Source organism: Ambystoma mexicanum, chromosome 11 (genome assembly GCF_040938575.1).
Source record: "Ambystoma mexicanum isolate Mex_15411 chromosome 11, UKY_AmexF1_1, whole genome shotgun sequence".
Taxonomy (NCBI): domain Eukaryota; kingdom Metazoa; phylum Chordata; class Amphibia; order Caudata; family Ambystomatidae; genus Ambystoma; species Ambystoma mexicanum.
In genome coordinates this window covers 1,484,877,555-1,484,896,463 of record NC_090934.1, presented here as the reverse complement: position 1 = coordinate 1,484,896,463, position 18,909 = coordinate 1,484,877,555, and the positions used below count along the sequence as shown (strand labels likewise).

General features: G+C 48.1%; 1 protein-coding gene across 5 annotated transcripts in view; it reads right to left on the bottom strand.

Annotated features, from left to right (window-relative positions):
• Positions 1 to 18,909, bottom strand: part of LOC138504626 (aminopeptidase N-like) — a 554,696-nt gene that overhangs the window by 305,493 nt on the left and 230,294 nt on the right. The window contains exon 1 of one of the 5 annotated variants that reach the window (XM_069625221.1): positions 11,071 to 11,281. The exons of the other annotated variants lie outside the window; for them this stretch is intronic. The gene's annotated coding sequence lies outside the window, so the exon portion shown is untranslated. Of the gene's footprint in view, positions 1 to 11,070; positions 11,282 to 18,909 lie in introns of those variants that run through there. 5 annotated transcript variants of the gene reach the window in all.

Sequence of the window (18,909 nt, the reverse complement as noted above, 5' to 3'; positions counted from 1 at the left end):
TTTACTGATGTGCCTCAAATGTGGGCGTTTTCCCGCTAGTGCTGTGCTCCAATTCTGGGTGTTCCCCCACACAACTCCTTTGTTCCAATTCCAGATGTTGCCCGACGACTGCTGAGTTTGAATCTGAGTGTGTCTACCACTGCCACGGATAGTTAGCCACAGAATCCAAACCCCCGCCCACACCAACCAGGTGCCCCCAATTAAAAAGCACTGTACAGAACTACACCCCACAACCACCCCCTCAGGCCCACCGGCCAAGATAGTCCCAGTTAGACAGGCCGAGTGGTATTCACCCTAACCAACCCAAGATCCAACCACCCAATCTTATCCAGAGCAGCAACCCGCAAAGTCACCAATTGGTCAGCCCCAGAACAGGACAGAGCTGAACCCTACAACAACAACTAGAGGATCACACTCCTGGACCACCTTAACCCACAAAAGTACACCAAACCACACATAAGGAAAACCGGTAGACAACCGAACCAGGAGGACTTGCGGCCCCTGGTTCCACAACACAACCTCATCAACTACAAGTAACATTTAACCACAACCTAAACCATAAACAGTGAAGAATCAATCCCAGGGACGAGAAAGAAAACCAATACAAAGAGGACTGCAGCTCCAAGAATCTCAACACACAACTCAAAAACACCATGCCTTACCACAAGAAAGAAAAAGAAGCTAGAATGGTAAACAGAAATAAGAAGGAAACAAGAGCTACACAGGACGGTGCCTACCAGCAAGATTTAACAACTCTGAGAAACCTGGTGAAGAAAATACCAAATGAACTAAGGACACAGAAAAATAACAGAGCAAACACAGACTACATCTCTAGCTACCTCTCCACATGCAACTCCTTTGCAAGTGAAATCAGACAATAAGTAACAGACCCACATACAGGAAGCTAAATAATTGCATACCACATTGGGATGCCGAACCCAGTAACGCACAAAACAAACCACCCTAACCAGAAGAACACCATGGACAACACACCAATAAAAATTAGAGGCAAACTTGAATCCATTACCTTCAACACGCCCTACATCACCAATGTCTGGAACAAAAGACCGGCACCAACTCAAGCCAACAACCAGCACAAACCAAATTCAAATAACCCTGCCATCAATCTAATCAGACTACTCAACGAAGAGAAAGACAACCCAAGAACAACCCCACCCAACAAGCACAACTAGGAGAGAACTGCCAGCAATGAAAACCCAACCAACACCACACCAACCCCAAATGATAAACGAATAAACAACCCACATGAGAAATTACACAAACTACAGTGCAGCCTGCTCAACGTTAAATCCATGGCAAAACACTGAAATGAAATCCATCACCTCCTACGCAAGGGAGGCACAGACATGCTTTTTTATCACAGAAACCTGGTTATCTGACAACTTTAAATCCACTGTGCATGAAGCCATTCCAGACAATTTCAGATGAATACATGCCAACAGAGAAAACCAAAGAGGAGACAAAATCTCAATGATACACAAAGAGCACACTCGTACAACACTAATCCCATCAACCGACATCGAAGATTGTGAATCCCTCCTCATAAAGATTGAACTTAACGACCAAGCCAATATAGTGTTCCTCCTCATCTACCGGCCCCGGTCCTACAAGTGAACTTTGCGGCAAAGCTAGCAGACTCCATTGCCATTCTAACTACCTATCATGACAACCTAGACATACTGGGAGGCTTCAACATTTGGTATGAAAAAGAAAAAGAAACTTCAGAAAAAACATTCTACGCACTTCTGTAAACACTACACTTCAAGCGAATAGTTAATGGATCCACCCACAATGCTGGACACACCTTGGATGCAATCTTCTGCAGAGAAAGACTATGCGCATCCGCGCCACCTACACCGATGGTATGGAGTGAACACTACCTGATACCATTCTACATCAAACTCCAAACTCGTATGCCAGACGGGAAGGAAATACTCCACGCCACCAAGAAAAGATACTGGAAGAGCCTAGACTTGGCGTGCCTAACAAACCTGCTAGAATTAACCCTATCAAAAACATCAGAGCAAACCAAAACAACCGCAGACGTCACAGAAGAGACTCTCAGCACCTGCATAACTGAGGCCCTAGACCGGCCCGCACCAACAAAACCATTCAAAGCAACTCCAAAAAATGTTTCACAGAGGAGCTAAAAGAACTACAAAAAGAAACGCAAAATGGAAAAAATATGGAGAACAGTGCAACCGACAGGACAAAATAAAATACCAAAGACAACTCAGACTATACAAATCAACAGTACTCAAAGCAAAGAAAAAATACTAAGCTACAAGAATCAAATTGGCAACCAACTCACAAAAAGAACTCTTCAGAATCAAAGAGATGAAAAACCCTTCATCCTCCAGGAAAGTTGTCATCCCAACCCAAGAATTATGTGACAGCATCACCAAACACTTAAGATCAAAAATAGAAACTATCCAACAGACCACCAACACATACCATGCTAATACAGCTATAACCATTGAACCACAGTCAACGGGCGAAACATTGACTTCAGCATGTCTCATACGCCTTGAACCAGTTACTGTAGCAATATTCTCCACACTTATCAAAGACACCAACCATTCAGGAGCTCCAAGTGACCCTTGCCCCCCAGACATCTTTAAAGAAATCCTCAACCACAAAACCCCAGCAACACACTTCTGGCCTCCATGAAACTATCACTTGAAGCAGGAATTGTACCAACCTCCTTCAAATCCGCACACATCAAACCACTGGTAAAAAAGGAATCAGAACGTGCTGAATGCAAGAGCAACTTCAGACCCGTATCCAACCTGCACTTCCCAGTGAAGATCCTGAAGAACCATGAATACAAGATCCTACTTAAACACGTTGAAACAAATGGAATACTCAACAATTCGCAAGTTGGCTTCAGACCAATAAGAGGAACCGAATCTGCGCTCCTATCAATATTGGATGACCTGAAAATAAATGCAGACAAATGCAACCAATCTGCCCTCATACTATCGGACATATCTGCGACAATCAACCCAATTAGCCATGCAACACTAATAAAAAAGACTGGTGGAATGTGTCATACAGGAATCTGCACTAAAGTGGCTTACCTCATTCCTCAAAATCGAACCGAAAGAACCTTCTAACCAACATTCACCTCAAACACAAAAAACATCTCCTGTGGAGTTCCACATGGATCCAGCCTCTCCTCTCTGCTTTTCAACATCTACATGTGCCCCTAATGAAAATCATTCAACCCCACAGACTAATCGCCTAAAACTACGTGGATGACACACAACTGATTATGAAGATGATCACGACCCAAGAACCAAACAACAGCCTCAACAATTGTCTCACAGACATCTACAACAGGATTGCATCAAACAACCTCAAACTGAACCCAGCCGAAAGGGAAATAAAGATCTCACCCACAGAAAGCAACACAACCAACCCACAACTAGACTGGCCCACTGACTTTGGAACACAACCAGAGACTTCCAACATAGTAAATAACCCAGCAATACTCATGGACAACGGAGTATCCCTGGAATTGCATGTCAATGCAATCACTAAAAAGTGCTTCTATCTCCTAACACTACTTTGGGGGCTACTCCCACACCTCACCCTTTCACACAGAACCCTCACAATCATATCCCTGATACTAACAAGAATATGGTACGCAAACAGCCTCTGCCTAGCAATTGCAGAAAGACTTACCAAGAAACTCCAACGGGTCCAAACACTGCAGCCAGGAATCTTCTAAGACTAAACAGAAGATACCAGATCACTCCAGCATTGAGAAGCCTCCACTGGCTACCAGTAAAACATACATATAATGTAAAGCACTCGTCCATAAATCTCTACATAGGAAAGAAGCCAATTCCTCCAGACTGAGATCTGCCATTATTAGCTAAGACGGGACCTAAGATCAAGCGACAACCTACAAATAGAGACAAATTACTACAAAAAGAGGAAATTTGGAGGTACAGCATTCTCACGCCTAATTGCTCACCTATGGAACACCATGCACAAAGAAATCATAACCCCAGAAGATCACATCACCTTCAGGAAATGACTAAAAACCTGGATATTCAGCAGACAATGACAAGTGTTAATGGACAACGAATGCCCAAAAAATAAAACAAACCAAAATAATCGCAGACCAAAGGAAACACACTAAGGGACACGGTCACAGACAACAATGGCGACAGCAAGGAGGACCAGACCACCCCAACGCCCACCTTCCTCCCCCCCAGTCATGCCTACAACTAGAGAGTTCGGCATAGAATAGCCCACCCAAGCAACAAACAGACTCAGGGAAAGACACCCCATGCACGTTTCATGTACTCGCGAAAGCCCAGACAAGTACAGCATTTAATCAAAGCTTCACCCTAAAAATTGTCCACCCACATAACTAGGGTCGCCCGGTACATCACCATGGCCCTCATTACGACCCTGGCGGAGAGGGTTTACGCCAGCGTAAATCATGGCGTACCCTTCCGCCTTACTACGAGATTCCGTAGCGCCATGGAGCCTTTTATGCCTGATTTTTCCGGGCGGAAAAATCCATGGCGCTACGGGACCTTGTTGTTAATTACGCCACCGTAATTTACGGTGGCGTAATTAACTCCTTCCCCACTCCCATTATACCCTATGGGGCAAAAATGGGAATGGGGAAGGGCAAAATGGGGATTGGGGATTTACCGCCCCGCCAAGGTCAGAATGGGGCGGTAAATCCGCCAACCCCCATGGCGGTGCTGGCAGCTTTCCGCCATGCTCCATGGTGCAAATTGCACCATGATCTCCGCCAGGGTCGTAATGAGGGCCCATGTCCTTAAAGTTATTATAATATCAGCTGTGCACCAATTCAGCAGCCAACTGCACAACAAGCCAAAATGCAACAGCCGCATTTTGAATGATCCCTGCCGAGGAACTAGCAGTGTGCTGGGTACAGCCAACCCTGCCCTCAAGCCGATAGGGGAAGTCAGCCTCCATGCTTGGAGAGGAGGCGGGCTGGCTGACGTCCCGCAGCCAAGAACATGGAAGGTAACATCGAGCAGCAACCAAATATGCACTTCAGTGGCACTGTGAAACTAACCGATGTAGTAACCAGTCCCGCCTTCCTGCTCCTAGAACATAACCAATGCCACTATACATGTCTAGGTGCTAGCCACACTACACATAGACACACTGAGATCTAACCTAATCCTTGTACTCAACCAACTCTCTGAGACTCTGGAAGTAACATTAGAGGAACACACCTTTGCCCATTGTCCATAAATCCACGCACACTACACAAATTCACACCAACACAATACAATAAAAAAACACTGAACATGGACTCTGGACCCCTTATGGATACAACAGCCCAGTGCACAAGACTAAAACCCCGCTCTTGCCTCCTATAACGCACACACCCACACACACAACACTAACAATAGCACTCATCCGATGCATTGAGTCCTACCCATAGGGTTGCAAGCGGAGCCTCGAATCGAACCAACTCCTACACACAAAACAACACACACAGACTCCAGTCCCTTCTGGTTCTGAACCTATCCTATCACCTATCCTCACTAACACAGCTCGCTCTCTTCTCTTGCAGAGCCACGTGAGCGCCTGCCCTCGGGTGGTAGCGGCGCATGGGATAAATCAACATAACATATGAGTCGCATCAGGAAAGGTAGCGTTATAATCGTGTCCTACAATATCAAACATGGACACGAGCATTCTGAACCTGCTGAACAACGGTGGGACCTAGAAACATACCACATACCCAATGTGACTGGACTGGGTCTTCTCTTCAGCGTGTCCGGTTAAGGACTCACTTGGGATCTAGAAACATACCCAATGTGACTGGGCTGGGTCTTCTCTTCAGCCGTGTCACATTAAGGACTCACTTGGGATCTAGAAACATGCCCAATGTGACTGGACTTGGGCTTCTCTTCAGCCGTGTCACATTATGGACTCACTTGGGATCTAGAAACATGCCCAATGTGACTGGACTGGGGCTGCTCTTCAGCCGTGTCACATTAAGGACTCACTTGGGAACTAGAAACATGCCCAATGTGACTGGACTGGGTCTTCTCTTCAGCCGTGTCACATCAAGGACTCACTTGAGATCTAGAAACATACCCAATATGACTGGGCTGGGACTGCTCTTCAGCCGTGTCATGTTAAGGACTCACTTGGGATCTAGAAACATGCCCAATGTGACTGGACTGGCTCTTCTCTTCTGCAGCATCACATCAAGGACTCACTTGGGATCTATAAACATACCCAATGTGACTGGACTGGGTCTTCTCTTCAGCCGTGTCACATTAAGGACTCACTTGGGATCTAGAAACATGCCCAATGTGACTGGACTGGGTCTTCTCTTCAGCCGTGTCACATCACAGAGTCACTTGGGAGCTAGAAACATGCCCAGTGTGACTGGACTGGGGTTGCTCTTCAGCCATGTCACATTAAGGACTGACTTGGGATCTAGAAACCTTCCCAATGTGACTGGACTTGGGCTTCTCTTCAACCGTGTCACATTATGGACTCACTTGGGATCTAGAAACATGCCCAATGAGACTGGACTGGGGTTGCTCTTCAGCCGTGTCACATTAAGGACTCACTTGGGAACTAGAAACATGCCCAATGTGACTGGACTGGGTCTTCTCTTCAGCCGTGTCACATCAAGGACTCACTTGAGATCTAGAAACATACCTAATATGACTGGGCTGGGACTGCTCTTCAGCCGTGTCACGTTAAGGACTCACTTGGGATCTAGAAACATGCCCAATGTGACTGGACTGGCTCTTCTCTTCTGCAGCGTCACGTCAAGGACTCACTTGGGATCTAGAAACATACCCAATGTGACATGACTGGGTCTTCTCTTCAGCCGTGTCACATTAAGGACTCACTTGGGATCTAGAAACATGCCCAATGTGACTGGACTGGGTCTTCTCTTCAGCCGTGTCACATCACAGACTCACTTGGGATCTAGAAACATGCCCAGTGTGACTGGACTGGGGCTGCTCTTCAGCCATGTCACATTAAGGACTGACTTGGGATCTAGAAACCTTCCCAATGTGCCTGGTCTCGGTCTTCTCTTCAGCTGTGTCACATCAAGGACTCTCTTGGGACCTAGAAACATACCCAATGTGATTGGGCTGGGTCTTCTCTTCAGCCGTGTCACGTTAAGGACTCACTTGGGATATAGAAACATGCCCAATGTGACTGGGCTGGGTCTTCTCTTCAGCCGTGTCACGTTAAGGACACACTTGGGATCTAGAAACATACCCAATGTGCCTGGGCTGGGTCTTCTCTTCAGCCGTGTCACATTAAGGACTCACTTGGGATCTAGAAACATACCCAATGTGACTGGGCTGGGTCTTCTCTTCAGTCGTGTCACGTTAAGGACTCACTTGGGATCTAGAAACATGCCCAATGTGACTGGACTGGATCTTCTCTTCAGCTGTGTCACATCATCGACTCATTTGAGATCTAGAAACATACCTAATGTGACTGGGCTGGGACTGCTCTTCAGCCGTGTCACGTTAAGGACTCACTTGGGATCTAGAAACATGCCCAATGTGACTGGACTGGGTCTTCTCTTCTGCAGTGTCATATCAAGGACTCACTTGGGATCTCGAAACATACCCAATGTCACTGGACTGGGTCTTCTCTTCAGCCGTGTCAAGTTAAGGACTCACTTGGGATCTCAAAACATACCCAATGTGACTGGACTGGGTCTTCTTTTCAGCCGTGTCACATTAAGGACTCACTTGGGATCTAGAAACCTTCCCAATGTGCCTGGACATGGTCTTCTCTTCAGCCGTGTCACATTAAGGACTCACTTGGGATCTAGAAACATACCCAATGTGACTGGACTGGGACTGCTCTTCAGCCGTGTCACGTTAAGGACTCACTTGGGATCTATAAACACACCCAATGGGACTGGACTGTGTCTTCTCTTTAGCCGTGTAACATCAAGGATGCACTTGGGATCTAGAAACACACGTAATGTGACTGGACTGGGTATTCTCTTCAGCCATGTCAGGTTAAGGACTCACTTGGGATCTAGAAACATACCCAATGTGACTGGACTGGTTCTTCTCTTCAGCCGTGTCACATTAAGGACTCACTTGGGATCTAGAAACATGCCCAATGTGACTGGACTGGCTCTTCTCTTCTGCAGTGTCACATCAAGGAATCACTTGGGATCTAGAAACATACCCAATGTGACTGGAGTGGGTCTTCTCTTCAGCTGTGTCAAGTTAAGGACTCACTTGGGATCTAGAAACATACTCAATGTGACTGGACTGGGTCTTCTCTTTAGCCGTGTCACATTAAGGACTCACTTGGGATCTAGAAACCTGCCCAATGTGACTGGACTGGGTCTTCTCTTCAGCCGTGTCACATCACAGACTCACTTGGGATCTAGAAACATGCCCAATGTGACTGGACTGGGGCTGCTCTTCAGCCATGTCACATTAAGGACTGACTTGGGATCTAGAAACCTTCCCAAGGTGCCTGGTCTCGGTCTTCTCTTCAGCTGTGTCACATCAAGGACTCTCTTGGGACCTAGAAACATACCCAATGTGACTAGACTGGGTCTTCTCTTCAGCCCTGTCACTTTAAGGACTCACTTGAGTTCTCAAAACATACCCAATGTGGCTAGACTGGGTCTTCTCTTCAGCCGTGTCAAGTTAAGGACTCACTTGGGATCTAGAAACATACCCAATGTGACTGGACTGGTTCTTCTCTTCAGCCGTGTCACATTAAGGACTCACTTGGGATCTAGAAACATGCCCATTGTGATTGGACCGGGTCTTCTCTTCAGCTGTGTCACATCAAGAACTCACTTGGGATCTAGAAACATGCCCAATGTGACTGGACTGGGACTGCTCTTCAGCCGTGTCACGTTAAGGACTCACTTGGGATCTAGAAACACACCCAATGGGACTGGACTGTGTCTTCTCTTTAGCCGTGTCACATCAAGGATGCACTTGGGATCTAGAAACATACGTAATGTTACTGGACTGGGTCTTCTCTTCAGCCGTGTCAAGTTAAGGACTCACTTGGGATCTAGAAACATACGCAATGTGACTGGACTGGTTCTTCTCTTCAGCCGTGTCACATTAAGGACTCACTTGGGATCTAGAAACCTTCCCAATGTGCCTGGACATGGTCTTCTCTCCAGCCGTGTCACATTAAGGACTCACTTGGGATCTAGAAACATACCCAATGTGACTGGACTGGGACTGCTCTTCAGCCGTGTCACGTTAAGGACTCACTTGGGATCTAGAAACACACCCAATGGGACTGGACTGTGTCTTCTCTTCAGCTGTGTCACATCAAGGATGCACTTGGGATCTAGAAACATACGTAATGTGACTGGACTGGGTCTTCTCTTCAGCCGTGTCACATCAAGGACTCACTTGGGATCATGAAACTTGCCCAATGTGACTGGACTGGGGCTGCTCTTCAGTCGTGTCACATTAAGGACTCACTTGGGATCTAGAAACATGCCCAATATGACTGGACTGGTTCTTCTCTTCAGCCGTGTCACATCAAGGATGCACTTGGGATCTAGAAACATATGTAATGTGACTGGCTGGGACTGCTCTTCAGCCGTGGCACATTAAGGACTCACTTGGGATCTAGAAACATGCCCAATAAGACTAGACTGGGGCTGCTCTTCAGCCGTGTCACATTAAGGACTCACTTGACTCACTTGGGATCTAGAAACATGCCCAGTGTGAAAGGACTGGGTCTGCTCTTCAGCCGTGTCACGTTAAGTACTCACTTGGGATCTAGAAACATGCCCAATGTGAATGGACTGGGTCTTCTCTTCTGCCGTGTCACGTTAAGGATTGAATTTGGATCTAGAAACATGCTCAATGTGCCTGGACTGGATCTTCTCTTCAGCCATGTCACATTAAGGACTCCCTTGGGATCTAGAAACATTCCCAATGTGCCTTGACTCGGTCTTCTCTTCAGCTGTGTCAGGTTAAGGACTCACTTGGGATCTAGAAACATGCCCAATGTGACTGGACTGGGGCTGCTCTTCAGCCGTGTCACGTTAAGGACACACTTGGGATCTAGAAACATTCCCAATGTGCCTTGACTCGGTCTTCTCTTCAGCTGTGTCAGGTTAAGGACTCACTTGGGATCTAGAAACATGCCCAATGTGACTGGACTGGGGCTGCTCTTCAGCCGTGTCACGTTAAGGACACACTTGGGATCTAGAAACATGCCCAATGTGACTGGACTGGGTCTTCTCTTCAGCCGTGTCATGTTAAGGACTCACTTGGGATCTAGAAACATGCCCAATGTTACTGTATTAAGGACTCACTTGGGATTTAGAAACATGCCCAATGTGACTGGACTCGGTCTTCTCTTCTGCCGTGTCACGTTAAGGACTCATTTGGGATCTAGAAACACACCCAATGTGACTGGACTGGGTCTTCTCTTCAGCCCTGTCACGTTAAGGACTCACTTGGGATCTAGAAACACGCCCAATGTGACTAGACTGGGTCTTCTCTTCAGCCTTGTCACGTTAAGGACTGACTTGGGATCTACAAACACGCCCAATGTGATTGGACTGGGTCTTCTCTTCAGCCTTGTCACGTTAAGGACTGACTTGGGATCTACAAACACGCCCAATGTGACTGGACTGGGTCTTCTCTTCAGCCCTGTCACGTTAAGGACTGACTTGGGATCTAGAAACACGCCCAATGTGACTGGACTGGGTCTTTTCTTGAGCCGTCTCACGTTAAGGACTGACTTGGGATCTAGAAACATGCTCAATGTGACTGGACTGGGTCTTCTCTTCAGCTGTGTCACATTAAGAACTGACTTGGGATCTAGAAACTATCCAATGTGACTGGACTGGGTCTTCTCTTCAGCCGTGTCACCTTAAGGACTGACTTGAGATATAGAAACTACCCAATGTGACCAGGCTTCTCTTCATCCGTGTCACGTTAAGGACTCACTTGGGATCCAGAAACATACCCAGTGTGACTGTTCTGGGTCTACTCTTCAGGACTCACTTGCTCCACAACACGATTTAGCCCAAAAGAGACGTACCTCTTATCCAGAATGGGTGTCACTCTCACACACGTATTCCTTGCAGTCTCCCGCTTTCGCTCTCTCGTGTTCTCGCGTTCAGTTGCTTGGAGGCGCTGGTCAGGAAATGAAGCAAGCCCAGGAGCCGCTGGCACGGAGGCACGCACCGTGCCCGCGGGCATGTACCAGTGTGTCTTTCATCAGCACGCCTCACTCCTCCAACAGTTTGCTTTTGGTTTTGGATGTGATACAAAAATGCACGAGGTGTTTCTGCAATCGGTCGCCGGGGAAGTGGGCTGTGATTGGACCTGGCGGCCCCTGCCAGGTCCTTCAGGGGCAGCTTGGCTGAGGCCAGGCCCAGCTGTCAGCATCAGGGGGATTTGGAAATACACAGATTGGGCCAACCTCTAATGCACACGTGTGTTATCTCACTTTACAAGCACTCTTTTCCGGTGCCCACGAGGTCTGCCCCGTGCACTGAAGTTCCAGCTTTACACACCTGGGGCAAGGCGGCGTGGGTGTGATGCTGTGTGCTGTGTTAATACTCCCTCCCTCGACCACTAATGCCCTTATCTTCTGTGCAACCCGAGCAGTGATGCATTTATTCACAGATCTCGGAGCAACTTCCCAAACGGACGGAGGGAAACTACACCCAGAGAGCAGCTGCTGGAGGCCCAGAGTGTGTGTGTGGGGGAGGGGAGGGGTGGTGGGGAGATGGGTGGGGGGGGGCTGCAGATGTGAATCAGCCACCTGCATCAGGAACAGGAAGAGGACAGCAGAGGACAGGGCCAGGATTCAGGGGGGGGGGGGGGCTAAAAACCCTGACTGTGCACACAATGAAAGCCGAAGACAGGTAAGTCTAAAGAGGGAGGGGCCTCAGGGGTCTGCGGTGCTTTAGTGAAAGAAGGAGAGAACGCCTGGAGAAGGACAAAGAACATGAACACGGGGATGAAAGAAAATATACCAAGAAAATGAACAGGGATGCTAGAGTGAAAGATGTGTGGAACGAAAGAGACGAATAATGAGAAACAGAGAAAAAGCAAGTGTCACATACGAAAGCAAGTAAGGGGGGGAGGGTAAAAGATCAAAAGAAAGCAGGGGATTGACCAAAAAATAAAAGGAATGCAGAGAAGAATTAAGAAATAGAACTGATGAGAGTAAAAGGTAAGAAAGGCAAATAGGAGATCAGGAAAGAGTGGGCAGTAGAGAGAGAGAATGCCGAGCAAAGGTAAGAAAGGCAAGTAGCAGGAGATCAGGAAAGAGTGGGCAGTAGAGGGAGAGAATCCTGAGCAAAGGTAAGAAAGGCAAGTAGCAGGGGATCAGGAAAGAGTGGGCAGTAGAGAGAGAGAATGCCGAGCAAAGGTAAGAAAGGCAAGTAGCAGGGGATCAGGAAAGAGTGGGCAGTAGAGAGAGAGAATCCTGAGCAAAGGTAAGAAAGGCAAGTAGCAGGGGATCAGGAAAGAGTTGGCAGTAGAGAGAGAGAATCCTGAGCAAAGGTAAGAAAGGCAAGTAGCAGGGGATCAGGAAAGAGTGGGCAGTAGAGAGAGAGGATGCTGAGCATAGATAAGAAAGGCAAGTAGCAGGGGATCAGGAAAGAGTGGGCAGTAGAGACAGAATGCTGAGCAAAAGTAAGAAAGGAAAGTAGCAGAGGATCAGGAAAGAGTGGGCAGCAGAGAGAGAGAATGCTGAGCAAAGGTAAGAAAGGCAAGTAGCAGGGGATCAGGAAAGAGTGGGCACTAGAGGGAGAGAATGCCGAGCAAAGGTAAGAAAGGCAAGTAGCAGGGGATCAGGAAAGAGTGGGCAGTAGAGGGAGAGAATGCCGAGCAAAGGTAAGAAAGGCAAGTAGCAGGGGATTGGGAAAGAGTGGGCAGTAGAGGGAGAGAATGCTGAGCAAAGGTAAGAAAGGCAAGTAGCAGGGGATCAGGAAAGAGTGGGCACTAGAGGGAGAGAATGCCGAGCAAAGGTAAGAAAGGCAAGTAGCAGGGGATTGGGAAAGAGTGGGCAGTAGAGGGAGAGAATGCCGAGCAAAGGTAAGAAAGGAAAGTAGCAGGGGATCAGGAAAGAGTGGGCAGTAGAGAGAGAGAATGCTGAACAAAGGTAAGAAAGGCAAGTAGCAGGGGATCAGGAAAGAGTGGACACTAGAGCGAGAGAATGCCGAGCAAAGGTAAGAAAGGCAAGTAGCAGGGGATTGGGAAAGAGTGGGCAGTAGAGGGAGAGAATGCCGAGCAAAGGTAAGAAAGGCAAGTAGCAGGGGATTGGGAAAGAGTGGGCAGTAGAGGGAGAGAATGCCGAGCAAAGGTAAGAAAGGCAAGTAGCAGGGGATCAGGAAAGAGTGGGCAGTAGAGAGAGAGAATGCTGAACAAAAGTAAGAAAGGCAAGTAGCAGGGGATCAGGAAAGAGTGGGCAGTAGAGAGAGAGAATGCTGAACAAAGGTAAGAAAGGCAAGTAGCAGGGGATCAGGAAAGAGTGGACACTAGAGCGAGAGAATGCCGAGCAAAGGTAAGAAAGGCAAGTAGCAGGGGATCAGGAAAGAGTTGGCAGCGGAGAGAGAGAGAATCCTGAGCAAAGGTAAGAAAGGCAAGTAGCAGGGGATCAGGAAAGAGTTGGCAGTAGAGGGAGAGAATGCTGAGCAAAGGTTAGAAAGGCAAGTAACAGGGGATCAGGAAAGAGTTGGCAGTAGAGGGAGAGAATGCTGAGCAAAGGTAAGAAATGAAAGTAGCAGGGGATCAGGAAAGAGTGGGCAGTAGAGAGAGAGGATGCTGAGCATAGATAAGAAAGGCAAGTAGCAGGGGATCAGGAAAGAGTGGGCAGTAGAGACAGAATGCTGAGCAAAAGTAAGAAAGGAAAGTAGCAGGGGATCAGGAAAGAGTGGGCAGTAGAGGGAGAGAATGCTGAGCAAAAGAAAGGAAAGTAGCAGGGGATCAGGAAAGAGTGTGCAGTAGAGAGAGAGAATGCTGAACAAAGGTAAGAAAGGCAAGTAGCAGGGGTTCAGGAAAGAGTGGACACTAGAGGGAGAGAATGCCGAGCAAAGGTAAGAAAGGCAAGTAGCAGGGGATCGGGAAAGAGTGGGCAGTAGAGGGAGAGAATGCCGAGCAAAGGTAAGAAAGGCAAGTAGCAGGGGATCAGGAAAGAGTGGGCAGTAGAGAGAGAGAATGCCGAGCAAAGGTAAGAAAGGCAAGTAGCAGGGGATCAGGAAAGAGTGGGCAGTAGAGGGAGAGAATGCCTAGCAAAGGTAAGAAAGGCAAGTAGCAGGGGATCGGGAAAGAGTGGGCAGTAGAGGGAGAGAATGCCGAGCAAAGGTAAGAAAGGAAAGAAGCAGGGGATCAGGAAAGAGTGGGCAGTAGAGAGAGAGAATGCCGAACAAAGGTAAGAAAGGCAAGTAGCAGGGGATCAGGAAAGAGTGGGCAGTAGAGGGAGAGAATGCCGAGCAAAGGTAAGAAAGGCAAGTAGCAGGGGATCGGGAAAGAGTGGGCAGTAGAGGGAGAGAATGCCGAGCAAAGGTAAGAAAGGCAAGTAGCAGGGGATCGGGAAAGAGTGGGCAGTAGAGGGAGAGAATGCCGAGCAAAGGTAAGAAAGGCAAGTAGCAGGGGATCAGGAAAGAGTGGGCAGTAGAGAGAGAGAATGCCGAACAAAGGTAAGAAAGGCAAGTAGCAGGGGATCAGGAAAGAGTGGGCAGTAGAGAGAGAGAATGCCGAACAAAGGTAAGAAAGGCAAGTAGCAGGGGATCAGGAAAGAGTGGACACTAGAGCGAGAGAATGCCGAGCAAAGGTAAGAAAGGCAAGTAGCAGGGGATCAGGAAAGAGTTGGCAGTAGAGAGAGAGAATCCTGAGCAAAGGTAAGAAAGGCAAGTAGCAGGGGATCAGGAAAGAGTTGGCAGTAGAGGGAGAGAATGCTGAGCAAAGGTTAGAAAGGCAAGTAACAGGGGATCAGGAAAGAGTTGGCAGTAGAGGGAGAGAATGCTGAGCAAAGGTAAGAAATGAAAGTAGCAGGGGATCAGGAAAGAGTGGGCAGTAGAGAGAGAGGATGCTGAGCATAGATAAGAAAGGCAAGTAGCAGGGGATCAGGAAAGAGTGGGCAGTAGAGACAGAATGCTGAGCAAAAGTAAGAAAGGAAAGTAGCAGAGGATCAGGAAAGAGTGGGAAGCAGAGAGAGAGAATGCTGAGCAAAGGTAAGAAAGGCAAGTAGCAGGGGATCAGGAAAGAGTGGGCAGTAGAGGGAGAGAATGCTGAGCAAAAGAAAGGAAAGTAGCAGGGGATCAGGAAAGAGTGTGCAGTAGAGAGAGAGAATGCTGAACAAAGGTAAGAAAGGCAAGTAGCAGGTGATCGGGAAAGAGTGGACACTAGAGGGAGAGAATGCCGAGCAAAGGTAAGAAAGGCAAGTAGCAGGGGATCGGGAAAGAGTGGGCAGTAGAGGGAGAGAATGCCGAGCAAAGGTAAGAAAGGCAAGTAGCAGGGGATCAGGAAAGAGTGGGCAGTAGAGAGAGAGAATGCCGAGCAAAGGTAAGAAAGGCAAGTAGCAGGGGATCAGGAAAGAGTGGGCAGTAGAGGGAGAGAATGCCGAGCAAAGGTAAGAAAAGCAAGTAGCAGGGGATCAGGAAAGAGTGGGCAGTAGAGAGAGAGAATGCCGAACAAAGGTAAGAAAGGCAAGTAGCGGGGGATCAGGAAAGAGTGGGCAGTAGAGGGAGAGAATGCTGAGCAAAAGTAAGAAAGGAAAGTAGCGGGGGATCAGGAAAGAGTGTGCAGTAGAGAGAGAGAATGCTGAACAAAGGTAAGAAAGGCAAGTAGCAGGGGATCAGGAAAGAGTGGACACTAGAGGGAGAGAATGCCGAGCAAAGGTAAGAAAGGCAAGTAGCAGGGGATCGGGAAAGAGTGGGCAGTAGAGGGAGAGAATGCCGAACAAAGGTAAGAAAGGCAAGCAGCAGGGGATCGGGAAAGAGTGTGCAGTAGAGAGAGAGAATGCCGAACAAAGGTAAGAAAGGCAAGTAGCAGGGGATCGGGAAAGAGTGGACACTAGAGGGAGAGAATGCCGAGCAAAGGTAAGAAAGGCAAGTAGCAGGGGATCGGGAAAGAGTGGGCAGTAGAGGGAGAGAATGCCGAGCAAAGGTAAGAAAGGCAAGTAGCAGGGGATCAGGAAAGAGTGGGCAGTAGAGGGAGAGAATGCTGAGCAAAGGTAAGAAAGGCAAGTAGCAGGGGATCAGGAAAGAGTGGGCAGTAGAGAGAGAGAGAATGCTGAGCAAAGGTAAGAAAGGGAAGTACCAGGGGATCAGGAAAGAGTGGGCAGTAGAGGGAGAGAATGCTGAGCAAAGGTAAGAAAGGCAAGTAGCAGGGGATCAGGAAAGAGTGGGCAGTAGAGAGAGAGAGAATGCTGAGCAAAGGTAAGAAAGGGAAGTAGCAGGGGATCAGGAAAGAGTGGGCAGTAGAGGGAGAGAATGCTGAGCAAAGGTAAGAAAGGAAAGTAGCAGGGGATCAGGAAAGAGTGGGCAGTAGAGAGAGAGAATGCCGAGCAAAGGTAAGAAAGGCAAGTAGCAGGGGATCAGGAAAGAGTGGCCAGTAGAGGGAGAGAATGCTGAGCAAAAGTAAGAAAGGAAAGTAGCAGGGGATCAGGAAACAGTGGACACTAGAGGGAGAGAATGCGGAGCAAAGGTAAGAAAGGCAAGTAGCAGGGGATCAGGAAAGAGTGGACAGTAGAGAGAGAGAGTGCTGAGCATAGATAAGAAAGGCAAGTAGCAGGGGATCAGGAAAGAGTGGGCAGTAGAGAGAGAGAATGCTGAGCAAAGGTAAGAAAGGCAAGTAGCAGGGGATCAGGAAAGAGTGGGCAGTAGAGGGAGAGAATGCTGAGCAAAGGTAAGAAAGGCAAGTAGCAGGGGATCAGGAAAGAGTGGGCAATAGCGAGAGAGAGAATGCTGAGCAAAGGTAAGAAAGGGAAGTAGCAGGGGATCAGGAAAGAGTGGGCAGTAGAGGGAGAGAATGCTGAGCAAAGGTAAGAAAGGAAAGTAGCAGGGGATCAGGAAAGAGTGGGCAGTAGAGAGAATGCTGAGCAAAGGTAAGAAAGGCAAGTAGCAGGGGATCAGGAAAGAGTGGGCAGTAGAGGGAGAGAATGCTGAGCAAAAGTAAGAAAGGAAAGTAGCAGGGGATCTGGAAAGAGTGGGCAGTAGAGAGAATGCTGAGCAAAGTTAAGAAAGGCAAGTAGCAGGGGATCAGGAAAGAGTGGACAGTAGAGAGAGAGAATGCTGAGCAAAGGTAAGAAAGGCAAGTAGCAGGGGATCAGGAAAGAGTGGACAGTAGAGGGAGAGAATGCTGAGCAAAGGTAAGAAAGGCAAGTAGCAGGGGATCAGGAAAGAGTGGGCAGTAGAGAGAGAGAATGCCGAGCAAAGGTAAGAAAGGCAAGTAGCAGGGGATCAGGAAAGAGTGGGCAGTAGAGAGAGAGAATGCCGAACCACGGTAAGAAAGGCAAGTAGCAGGGGATCAGGAAAGAGTGGGCAGTAGAGAGAGAGAATGCTGAGCAAAGGTTAGAAAGGCAAGTAGCAGGGGATCAGGAAAGAGTTGGCAGTAGAGGGAGAGAATGCTGAGCAAAAGAAAGGAAAGTAGCAGGGGACCAGGAAAGAGTGTGCAGTAGAGAGAGAGAATGCTGAACAAAGGTAAGAAATGAAAGTAGCAGGGGATCAGGAAAGAGTGGGCAGTAGAGAGAGAGGATGCTGAGCAAAAGTAAGAAAGGAAAGTAGCAGGGGAGCAGGAAAGAGATGAGAAGTAGAGGTAGAGAATGCTGAGCATAGATAAGAAAGGAAAGTAGCAGGGGATCAGGAAAGAGTGGGCAGTAGAGGGAGAGAATGCTGAGCATAGATAAGAAAGGCAAGTAGCAGGGGATCAGGAAAGAGTGGGCAGTGGAGAGGGAGAATGCTGATCAAAGGTAAGAAAGGCAAGTAGCAGGGGATCAGGAAAGAGTGGGCAGTAGAGACAGAATGCTGAGCAAAAGTAAGAAAGGAAAGTAGCAGAGGATCAGGAAAGAGTGGGCAGCAGAGAGAGAGAATGCTGAACGAAGGTAAGAAAGGCAAGTAGCAGGGGATCAGGAAAGAGTGGGCAGTAGAGGGAGAGAATGCTGAGCAAAAGTAAGAAAGGAAAGTAGCGGGGGATCAGGAAACAGTGGACACTAGAGGGAGAGAATGCTGAGCATAGATAAGAAAGGCAAGTAGCAGGGGATCAGGAAAGAGTGGGCAGTAGAGATAGAGAATGCTGAGCAAAGGTAAGAAAGGCAAGTAGCAGGGGATCAGGAGGAGTGGCCAGTAGAGGGAGAGAATGCTGAGCATAGATAAGAAAGGCAAGTAGCAGGGGATCAGGAAAGAGTGGGCAGTAGAGGGAGAGAATGCTGAGCAAAGGTAGGAAAGGCAAGTAGCAGGGGATCAGGAGGAGTGGCCAGTAGAGGGAGAGAATGCTGAACAAAGGTAAGAAAGGCAAGTAGCAGTGGATCAGGAAAGAGTGGACAGTAGAGGGGGAGAATGCTGAACAAAGGTACGAAAGGCAAGTAGCTGTGGATCAGGGAAGAGTGGACATAAGAGAGAGAGAATGCTGAGCAAAGGTAGGAAAGGCAAGTAGCAGGGGAGCAGGAAAGAGATGAGAAGTAGAGGGAAAGAATGCTGAGCATAGATAAGAAAGACAAGTAGCAGGGGATCTGGAAAGAGTGGACAGTAGAGAGAGAGAATGCTGAGCAAAGGTAAGAAAGGCAAGTAGCAGGGGATCAGGAAAGAGTGGACAGTAGAGAGAGAGAATGCTGAGCAAAGGTAAGAAAGGCAAGTAGCAGGGGATCGGGAAATAGTGGGCAGTAGAGGGAGAGAATGCAGAGCAAAGGTAAGAAAGGCAAGTAACA